General features: G+C 30.9%; 1 protein-coding gene across 1 annotated transcript in view; it reads right to left on the reverse strand.

Moving 5' to 3' along the window:
• LOC111707498 (phosphatidate phosphatase LPIN2) overlaps window positions 1-3,449 on the reverse strand; it is a 24,614-nt gene extending 21,165 nt beyond the window's left edge. Inside the window, exon 1 of the mRNA XM_023480608.1 lies at window positions 2,963-3,449. The gene's annotated coding sequence lies outside the window, so the exon portion shown is untranslated. The remainder of the gene's footprint in view (window positions 1-2,962) is intronic.
• Between the last annotated feature and the right edge of the window lie 8,738 nt (window positions 3,450-12,187).

Consider the following 12,187-nt stretch of genomic DNA (forward strand, 5'->3'; position numbering starts at 1 on the left):
AAATGAAATGATGTTTTTATATTCTTATTCAAATGGAGTACCGTCTGCCTAGCATGTATAATCATATGGTAGGGCGAACCGCGTCAGTTATATCTCCCTTCTATTCCTTACTCCCTGGTTTAACTTGATGTTCTACCCCCAGCCCTCAAGAAATAATGACCTGTCCGTGGGCTCAGGCATATGGGGGGGGGGCTTTAGGGGCTCAGCCCCCCTTGTATATATATATTGGTTTCAGCATAAACATCATTTGTTCGAAGAATTAGTGAATTTCTGGATGCTTAAGTGTTTGGGATCTTGATTCATTTTTTTCGATCAGGATAATCAGGGTTAAGGATCTCTAGTATCCGCATAAAATTAAAATGGATCCTTACTCAAGGAACTCAAGTCTATGCTGCAAAGTTTCTCTTTTCAAAATCGAACCAAAAATTGGGGGAATTATGAAAATCTGTTATTAAATATAAAAGTATATACTTAAGAGTAGAAGCCCGACCAAAACCATGAACATATATAAACTTTTCTTTGACTATCTAAACATTTCTTGATGTTCATTTGCCGATATCTGATAATCATTATGATCATTATTTTCCAATAATCCGCTTTTTATCCCAGAGTGTCCCCCCCCCCACACATTTGTATTTCTTAACTTTCACAGGTGCACCCCCCCAGAGGCGCAACTAGGACTTTTGCTAGGGGGGGGCACANCAAGCTAATATATACCATATAATTAATCAAACACTAGTCAAGACTCAAGCTAATATATACCATATAATTAATCAAACACTAGTCAAGACTCAAGCTAATATATACCATATAATTAATCAAACACTAGTCAAGACTCAAGCTAATATATACCATATAATTAATCAAACACTAGACAAGACTCAAGCTAATATATACCATATAATTAATCAAACAAAGATTTAAAGTGTAACGCTGTGAATCAGATACGTATGCACCTCAAGGGTACCTTACAACGACATTCCCTGTAAAAGACTATAATGGGGGAGGGTGCTGAAGAAATAGGGTCTAGATTCCATAAAGACTCTTTGATTTTTGAATGATTAAAGTGTATTAATTGGTAAAGACTGAAGCAACTGAAGTGGTCATTAGATAATTTTTTTTCAATTTACTCAATGCTTAATTCAATTCATGCTGGGGGGACGGAGTGGGGAATAATTTGACCCCCCCCCCCTGTAGTTTTTTACATATCTTAAAAGTATTGGTCTGAGGCTGTAAAAGTTTTTTAACTTTTCCCAAATACGCATAGTCCTCCGTTTAGGTATGATTAATTGGACTTTTATACTAACTGCCTGAGTCCTCAGGCTCACTGCCTGAATGACTACTTTTTCCTGTAACAAAGTAAATCTTTGTTTTGACTTACTGTCAGTTGTCAGATTTTGAAAAATTTTATCTTGTTGGAAAGCCTTTTACATAAGGAAACGGTATGCACAATTTTTGTACAGAAATTTTTGCAAATTAGTTGCTTACAAGAAAGTTATTCTTAATTGCACATCAGGTTATTTAGAATTTTATAAAGAAAATGTTGCATATTTGAAATGGCCCGATCAAGGCCTTTTCAAAAATGTATATTTTTCATTTTTTGTGCAATTTTTTTTTGTGCAAACATTTTACTAAATAACTTGGTTTTGCAAAAAAATAAAAAAATTTCCAAATTTGTAAATGTTTTTGCAGATTCTGGAAGTAGAGCATAAGAGCTTTCAAATCAATGTATCATTTGTCATATTTGGACATCAAACATGGGATTTAGCGTTTCCTGGTTTAAAAATACCCCAGCAGGGATAGGGTCAAAAAATCCCATAATTGTATTGATGAAATTGCATATGAAGAAAAATAACAATATTATATAACAACTTACAGAAATTGAGTTTTTGCCACAAACTCAAACTTTCTTTATCTTTTTAACTTTGGTATTTCAATTTTTTATATGGTTTACGACATCAGGTTGCAAAGATATAGAGATTAGAAAATCAGAGTTTGTGGCAAGAACTCATTCCTTTAAATGATTAATACTTTTAACTTTATTTTTACTTGTAATCAATATTCATATTATTGTTTTTAATGATACTATTTTTATTACTATGGTAAGATTATCCATATTATTGGTTTTGTTTGATCATTATTGTTATTACTATTACAATTATTATTCTAACTTCTTATTTATCCTTATATTTGATCGGAATGTGAAAACTTTTTATTTTAACTTTCTTTGCTTTCGCGCAACTTTATTCTCAAGTTTCAAAAATATACTTACAAACTGGACAGATTTTTTAAGAATCAGTAAGATATGGAAAGCTATAGAGTTTGAAAATTGTGTATATGTATAATTGTATTTGTCCGACGTTCACGTTACCTAATGTAGAACGCGCGTATTTAATTTTTTTACTGAAAATGAAAGTTGTGTTCATTGTATTCAAAACAACCACTCTTTACTTTTCTTTAACAAATTATAGATATTTGTTGTCAGCTGTTAATAGTTACATTTTGAATTTCTATGATTTGTTAAATTGTTGTAACTTTAGTACTGAATCATGAGAGAAATCACAATATCAAGCAATTAGAAATAAATTTTTCAGTGCTTAAAGCGACTGTAAGCCTAATTTCGAGTAGAGGACCCTTCATGCAAAGATAACAATTCCAGATTCACATCTGTACCCTTACAAGTTTTGTCAGATCAAGTATGAATTAGTTGTCAACGTTTATAATGTTGAAACTTTTTATTTGAAATTGTGTTTTTATTTCTACAAAATTGATTTGCGCATTTCTGCTGCAGGAAAACATATCGGAATTATCAGAAGTAAACCCTTTTAAACCTACAGGAAAAAAAAAACAATATCTTCTACATTATTGATCAGATAAAGGTTTCATTTTTTACTTTTTTCAGCATTGAAGAGATGGAATTTTGAAGAATTAAAAATCATTTTACAATTATAGTAAATTTTACCTTGTTTGATTAAATCTGAATGGTTTTCACAAGTGTTTGAAGAACTAACAAATTTTGAACTCGTTGCTGGTTTCTTTGCTGACTTAGCTTCCAGTTTGTTTGTCACCTTTGCTTTGCAGTTTCCAGACTGTTTGTCAGCTTTAAGTTTGTTTGTCAGCCTAGCTTTTAATCTGTTTTACAGTTTTTCCTTGGACTTATAGTTGACAAGTTTTCGGTATATTTTGAGGAGAGGTAGTTTCTTAGCGACGTTTGATTGATTTTTAGACTTGCCTTGCACTTTTTTTTAATCTGATAACAATTTTTGTTAGGTTTTTTTTGAGGTTTGTCAACTTAGATGAATACTTGGTTTTTATCGTTTTGGTCAGATAAAAATTTTGGTTTAAAGTTTTAAAAGTTTTTAGAAATTTAATTAGTATTTTTAAATTAAAATTTTTTTTTCAAGTTTGAAATGAAACGATGAAGGTTTTAAAGTAAAGAGAACACGAGGTCTATAGGTATAGTTAAACACAAATGAACTGAAGGCCCGGCTCTCTATGTATTTTCTACAATCTAAGCTTAAAACATACAAAATATTTTTCCTGTTTTTATCCACCAATAAAAAACATGCATTAAAAATATTGTTCTGGTCTAAATAGAACATGTTTAACTTTGTATTTATAGTATAAAAATAAAAATGCATTATTCACCCCTCTTGTACTTTGAAGGAGACAGAATTGTATAGTGCGTAGTAAAGCGTAGACAGTATAAATATTTCTAACCCTGCAGACCACTGCTTGAATTATCGCTCTCTTTTTCCGCCTATCTATCTATATATTTATCTATCTATTTATCTATACAAAGTTTTTAAAACTACCTTAATTATTCACTACTAATTTAATAAGTCTAAAAACATAAAAGTATAAAATTTATTTTAAAATGTAATACTTATAAACCTTGTGTACGTTACAGTTGCCAAATTTATTTTTCTGAAGTTTTATTTTTCTGATCAATATTAATCTTAAACTAAGATATTATTTATCCTGTTTGAGAATTTACTTGTTTTTTGATGTTACACCACTTCCTCGCATGTTAAGCTAAAGTAAATTATACGTAAGATTGAAATCCTTTATGTTTTTTTTATCAGAACTTCTCTTATGGAAGATTGAGATATGGAGAAAGACAAACATTTTTTACTCCATATATCTTTGCAACTCGATGTCGTAGACCGTTGATATTTCAAACTATGAAATATGTTAGATAAAATAGTCTAATTGTTTTAAAAATCAAAATTGTAAAGATGGAGGTATAAGAAATTCGAATTTTTGGCAAGAACTCAATTTCTTTATCTTTTAAAAAATTCCGGATAAAAGAACTGATTTTTTCTGCACAAACTCAAATTTGTCAATCCCTTTATCTTTGCAATCCAATGTCGTAGACCTTTCATATGTTCATCTTCAGGTTGCAAAGATATAGGTATGAGAAAATTTGAGTTTGCGACAAAAAATCAGTTCCTTTGGTTTTCTCATTCTTCTGTATGAAATCCAAACTAGAGAAACCACGAGGTCACAAACTAGAGAAACCACGAGGTCACAAACTAGAGAAACCACGAGGTCACAAACTAGAGAAACCACGAGGTCACAAACTAGAGAAACCACGAGGTCACAAACTAGAGAAACCACGAGGTCACAAACTAGAGAAACCACGAGGTCACAAACTAGAGAAACCACGAGGTCACAAACTAGAGAAACCACGAGGTCACAAAGTCCTTCCAGTAATGTCGCATACATTTGACCTCCTTCTGTCTGTCTGTTTGCAGTGTTCAACCTTTATATAATATTATTTGTTGTTATATTTGTGAAATAAAATAAAACATTACTTTAACCTGACCTGTACCATTTCCTCCTGTTTTTACCAAAAAAAAACACAAGAAATGTCAAACAAAAATCTTTAAAACAATCCCCTGGGCTTGAAAATTAATTTGATTTAGGTTTTATACCAAGTAAACCGTGGGTACAAGAGTTAAATGAAATGGATTTAAGTGTTTTCTGACCCAAGGGTTTTCCGACTTTAAAATAGATTTAATATTACACTGATATTATTACACTGTAGAAAGAAAGAATAGTGTTTTAATGTTTAATACTTACATACATATATATATTGTATATTTATTTCCTAACTATTCTTAAAGACAATCTAAATCTCTTAATGGTCGTAATTTTCTAGTTGAAAATGTACTTCATAACTGTATGTTAATAATGAAAATGAAATTGAAAAAAAAGAAATTAAAACTTTGTTTGCCTTGACGAATTCAAAACTTTGCATAATTGACATCAAGTTATAAGTAAATAGCAATATTTGATACTATACAGTACCGCCTCACTTTTCAGTGTACTTCAGATTACCGCAGTACACCACAAACACTAGGGTGTAGTTCAGATAGTCAAACGCAATTTACTAATCCCTATATTCAATCTAAAAAACTCGTAGTTTGATACTTTGAGTTTGAGTTTGAGTTCGGGTTGCAAAGATATAGGGATATTAAAGCAGAGCATGTGTCATGAACTCAGTTCCATTGACTTTGTGTCTTGATTTAAGACAATTAAATGCCAGGGTTTGAACAAAATATTTGTGAACTATCAAATTGAAGTGCAGAGACCGAATTTAAAGAATTTGTGCTGCGGCTTAATTTGAGACGCGGCTCAAAGATGGTTGATTCCACTTTAAATTGTATTAAATGTTGCAAGATTAAGCCGGCGCTAAATTAAAACTAATTTTTTGGCGGCTTTAAGCCGCGGCTCAAATTCATTAAATTCGGCCTCGGAAAGAAAAAAATATATGTATTAACGTTTTAAAAGTATAATTAAGGTATAAGTGAATTAGTGAGAAAGCAGGCAAATGTCGAGCTATGATAGTAATACCTTCTTAAATTCTTCATGATTTTTTACTCTTAATACTTTTTTTTATATATTTATACTTTCTGTAACTCTCAATACTTTCTGTAACTCTCAATACTTTCTGTAACTCTCAATACTTTCTTTAACTCTTAATACTTTCTTTAACTCATAATACTTTCTTTAACTTTTTAGTCTTTATACATTCTTTAACTTTTAACACTTTCGTTAACTCTTGATACTTTCTTTATCTCTTTATACTTTCTTTAATTCTTAATACTTTCTTTAACTTTTAACACTTTTTTTAACTCTTAATACTTTCTATGACTCTTAATGCTTTTTTTAACTCCTAACCTTTCTTTAACCCTTCATACTTTCTTTAACTTTTAGCACTTTCTTTAAGTCTTAATACTTTCTTTACCTCTTCATTATACTTTCTTTAACTCTTAACACTTTCTTTAACCCTTCATACTTTCTGTAACTTTTAACACTTTCTTTAACTCTTAACACTTTCTTTACCTCTTCATTATACTTTCTTTAACTTTTAACAATTTCTTTTACTCTTAATAAGTTTTCTTTAACTCTAAATACTTTCTGTAACTCATTTGAAATGCTACAGACGGTTACATCAAAGATAAATTTAACACAAAAGCCGTCCATTTTTGTGTGGAAAATTCCATGTCGCCCCCTGAGCTGCGTTCTGTAAACCGTAAAGCAAGCCGAGCCCTCATCAGAAAAGAGTTCGACGGCCAGGATTCTACACGTGTTTGTGTAAACTCGGTGGAGGGGAGGAAGGCCAGCCACAACTTTTCGTCCGAGCCATCGTCGTCGTCTTTCTCTTAAAACATGTTTTTAAAGTGTCCCATTCATAGATAAAACTAGTCGTAGAAAATCTGGCCTCGATATGACATAAAATATGGTTAGACTAAAGTATTGAAAATTGAAATGACTACATTATTTCAGAATCAATTAAAATTATGTCAAACATGATTTAGGTAAAAATTAAATCTCTTCTGTCAATATAATGGCTAACCTTCCGATATAGTTTTAGTATTTATTTTCAAACGCAAAATACAAAATAATAATGTATGATGGTTCAGCTTAAAATAAAACACAAAAGAAAATTTATTTTGAGCCAATTCAAAATATAATGCTTGATAATTTTATTTGATTGTTTTTGTTGAAACAAAGTATACATATTGAAATCTCAATATGTATGTAACTAAATATACATTCATTGTGCATTTACAAGTAGATAATTAGTCAGCACTTAAGTAATCAAAACATTTTCAGGAATGCATTCATTGAATTTATAAATACATATTGATTCAGCAAAAGTAGAAATATATTCTCGTTGACTATAGTAGACTTGACATCTAACATTAGCAAAGAGTGTGAACCCATACTCGTTGGCTTTAGTAGACTTTGACATTCATCATTAGCAAAGCAAAATTTTTGTCTTATATCTGATTTTTAATTTTCCTCTGGGACCACTCAGAAAAACTCTAAGGTTTTCAAAGTTAACAAAAAAGATTGAAGTTGGGCTTGGCATTGCTCCTGGGGAACGATCGTTCTTTTACAGGAACAAAATGAATTATTAAGAATGATGCCATTGTTCCAAAAATAACTAACACATTGAATGAACTCTGAAAAATGTTGGAATGGGCTGGAACAGGAAGGCATTCTAAATCAGGAACTAGCTTCAAATTTAAAGGAATTGAGTCTTTGCCAAAAAATTCAAAATTTATAATACCTATATGAGTGTGATAAATTTTCTTAGTCCAACTTTTTATTAAAAATAGATCTCTGACAGGTAAGGATGCTATTGGGGGGTTTTTAAAAATCAAAAAGTTTGTTGGTCAAATTTGTTATGGTTCTTTATATCTTAATTAACAATTATCCACCAAGAACAAACGGCTGGACCACCAAGAACGAACGGCTGGAATCATTCTCAATCAAGATAAACACAGAACGGAACAGGGATAGAACGATGAGGAAAAGAATGAAATATGAATGAGCGATCCAGCTATCTTACCCTTGTTCTAGATCGAGGAATGAACAATTTCAATTAAATAGGAACACGCCAGTTCTAATTGAAGTTCTCTGAACTTTAAATTATTCATGGAATGCTAAACTAGGAATATCTAAAAATGCGCATAAAAAGTGAGCAATTTTTAAAGTCAATGAACTTAACTTTAATTCAATTGAATCTTTTTTTTGATATACTAAAACTTAATATTTGATTTACGCCAAAACCTGGCCAGCTATAAAAATGTAATCTCTCAGGACTGGACACCTAAAAATGGGCGAGGATTGCTAGGTGGCTCGGACGAGAAATTGTAGTGGCTGCAGTCCTCCTTCCCCTCCTCGGACAATTGCCATCTTGGCGCCATTTATCGAGTTTCATTCTACTACGCAGTTTTTTCTGTGCTTACATAACCTAAGCATACAGACGTAACGTAACTGGATGAGGGCGTTTTATACACCAAATACACAACTTATTAAAGACCCCTATACTATTGGCATCCATTTTAAAATGTTACAAAAAGTGCAGTTTTTTCTGCATGCATATTTTGCATATTTTAGAATGTTCATGTCTGTAACCTGTCTATAATCCGGCCTACACCTACAAAATATTTTTGTTCAACCTTGACTATCAAAGTTACAGGCAGGCAGGCCTTCCTTTTACTCCAATCAGAGAGAAGCAAGATTTCTTCAACCAATCGGAATCGTTCTACAGCTTTACGCATTTATCTGCCCTTTACATGTGTTGTGTAAATAAATACAATAATCCATGACCTTCAAGATCAATAATTATTAACAACAGATAAGATTGCTTAAATTTTTATAGTTTTTTATGCATAATTGTAATATATGGTGTTAATCTTATCTATTTTTTAATGCGCAATTTTTTAATAGATAATATATCTGCATTGAGTGACATAATTCTCTATGCATATATAGTTGGAAAAAATTAAATAGAAGGAAGCGAAAAAGATTTATATCTATATTTTTATATCCAATTAACGTATAAACGGCTGTACCAATCGGCCATTTTTTCTGTAGTAAAGAACGACAATCGACATGGTCAATCATAAATTAAAAATTTTCCCTGAAAATTTTTTTGAAAATCTGTCAATAAAAATTTGTAAATTTGCGAAATTTATGTGGTCATTATAAAAAGATGTTGCCGCAGAGAAACAGTAGAGCAGGGTTGAAAGGGGAAAAGAAGAAAAAACATATATTATAACCTAGTAAAAACATTTTTAGAATAATAATGATATTAACTTAAGTTTAATACATAAAATTCAAAATTTTAGTTATATATTGAAAAATTCATTTTGAAGAATAAAAGGGAAGATCAAAGAAAAACTGTTGAGAAATATGTGAGATGTTTTCTTAACATTTTAAAGTTTCAAAAACTCTATTTCTTTCTTCTCAAATTTGTTTCTGGTAAGTGGATAAAAATTTAATTAAGTATTTAAACTTTTATTTGAAAAATTAACAGATGTTGTGCGACATATTATGGACATCTCTGTGTGCTATTGTATTCTTTTTTAATCTTATATGCATCATTTGCATATTATTTTACCAACGCAATACGGTTTTATAAAAAAGGAGCAAAAAATCGCAACAAACTCTAATTTTCTTATCTCTGAACCTTCTAAATTTGATATTGATTTTCATCAGTTTGTTAGATTAGATTGGCAAGTGTGAAATACTAAAGGTTTATGCAACCAGAGCTGGGAACTTTAGAATGGTGGATATCGAGATTAATGCTTAATCCACTCTTATTCTTAATCTCCAGATTAAATAATGCTTGTTCTCCTCTTTTTATTAATCTCCAGATTAATTAACCGATCGGGATTAAGGATATCCCATTCTAAAGTTTTCAGCTCAGAGCTGTGATCTTTAGAATGGTGGATATCGAGATTAATGCTTAATCCTCTCTTTTTCATAATATCAAGACTAACCTAATCTTGTACTTGTATCCTGAAAAGTGTAAAAAATTCAACCAATCAGAGTCGCGTATATGAAGCCGATAAATTTGAAATTTTGCGCGCCATTTAATATTATACAGAAACGGAGGAACTCTCTAATTTTAAAACCCGGTTTTTGATTTTTCTCTACTATATCCTAGAAAGAATGGTTTAAGAAGAAAATCAAAAGTGTGTCCATTGGTATACTCAGATTAATTAATCGAGATAAGGGATATCTCATTCTCAAGTTTTCAGCTCAGATTGTAAGATAATAAGAAAAAGTTTGATGGCAAGTGTATGTACAGACGTTCCTGTACAGTCAAAACAAGAAAAGAATGAACAAAGTACATAAACTTTTGAAAAAAAAATTTGACGACAAAATTTCTAAAAGAACCCACATATAATCTTTTTAATTGAAAAATTGTTCTGAAATGTAAATAAAAAAGTCTAAATGTTTCAATATAATATATTTTGTACAATTCTATATAATACACTATATATATATATATATTCATATAATCTCTGACATGCACTCAGTCTATTTATCTACGAGGTTTCACCATTTTGTCTTTTATAACTTGGAAATATTGCTATGAATGGCGTAAAAAGATATTTTCCCCATTTCTTCTTATCCTGTTTCTTAAATAATTATCCAAAAAGTTTGGAAAATTTGCTGGTTTTTCATTTATTTTATTGTGCTGCTTAAACCCACAGAGGTGACCATTGACCACCGATATCAACTTATCAAGTGCGTTAAGGGAGGAAGGGGGGAGGAGAGGGGTGGAAGTGAGGGGCATGAAAAGGTGAGATTCGAAAGGACATTATTGTGAGTGGTATAAAAGAAAGTGGTGCAATAAAGACAAAATGGCGACCCATTTAAAAAAAAATTGTGTCAAAGTTTTGAAACATAGTTTCACTTTTTTATATATTTTAGTCAGAGTATATAACTCAGCATAAAGTGAATAAAAACTTGAAATAAAACTCAAATTTCAACAATTTTTTTTCTTTCTGACAAATTCTATATTTAGCACTTGGTTCTAATCTTCTCTCCTTTAACAATTCGGAAGAAAAATTTGGGTTTTATAGATGTAAAAATAGAAATTTTTAAATTTGTCTTTGAAAAGTTTGGATTCATAATACATTTGGTCGTTGGGGCCTTAACATGAGTGTGGGGGAAATACATCCGTTCACACCAAATTACATGCATATTATTTGTTAAGATCGCACATTTTTTAAAAATATTTTGTTGGTTTGATACATTAAAAAATAAAAGCTAGTACAAAAGTAAAATTTCTATATAAACTATAGCATTTCTGGTAAATTAAAACTTAAATATTATTTTAAAACTGGCAATTAATTTCCAGGCTTGTGGTTGTGGCAACAGGAGCAAAGCGTAAACAATTAAAACAATTAAAATTTTGTAAATGACAATCAAATCTGGACTGTTAGTACAGTAATGTTCTGTACTTTATTGTACTGTACTGTACTCTACTGTATGTACTGTGTCTGTATTGTACTATACTGTATGTACTGCACTGTTCTGTTATAGTTCAATACAGTACAATACAGTACAGTACAGTACAGTAAATTAAAGTACAGTACAGTGTATCACAGTACAGTACAGTACAGTACAGTACAGTACAGTACTGTAGAGTTCAAAACAGTACGGTATAATACAGTACGGTACAATCAGTACAAAACAATACAGTACAGTACAACAAAGTACAGAACATCAAAGTACAGTACAATACAGTACAGTAAAGCACAGTAAAGCACCATACAGTACAGTACAGCACAATACAGTACAGTACAGTATAGTGAAGAATTGTACGGTACAGTACAAGATAACACAGTAAAATACAGTGCAGTATAATAACGTACTTTAAAGTACAGTATATAACAGTTCAGTACAGTACTTTATAATCCAGCATGAATTACAGCAAAGAACCGTACAGATATGCAGTACAGTGCGGTATAGTTCATTACATTGCAATCAAAGATAAAGTACAAGTGCTGTATCACAATGCAGTACAGCACAGTACCTTGCAGTAAAGTACAGTAAAGAAGAATTCAGTACTGCAATACAAAAAGACAACCCGTGCTTTTCCGCCTTGAGTTCACAATTTACGAACAAACTAACATTTAGCTGTGGGGTATACATTATATACACAATACACATAATATTCATGGCTCTACAGCATTTACAATTTTTACTGCTCTTTACAATATTATTTCTATAAACAAGAACAAGCGCTCTAAGTCCCATGTAACTTCTCCTTTTCCAATTCAAGTATATTTTTTATTTAATCTTAAAGAGATTCTTAAAAATGTATAATCTTTTAAACCCCTCTAAATTGTAGAGTGTAAATAATATC

Source organism: Eurytemora carolleeae, unplaced genomic scaffold (assembly GCF_000591075.1).
Source record: "Eurytemora carolleeae unplaced genomic scaffold, Eaff_2.0 scaffold268, whole genome shotgun sequence".
In the NCBI taxonomy this organism is placed as follows: Eukaryota; Metazoa; Arthropoda; class Copepoda; order Calanoida; family Temoridae; genus Eurytemora; species Eurytemora carolleeae.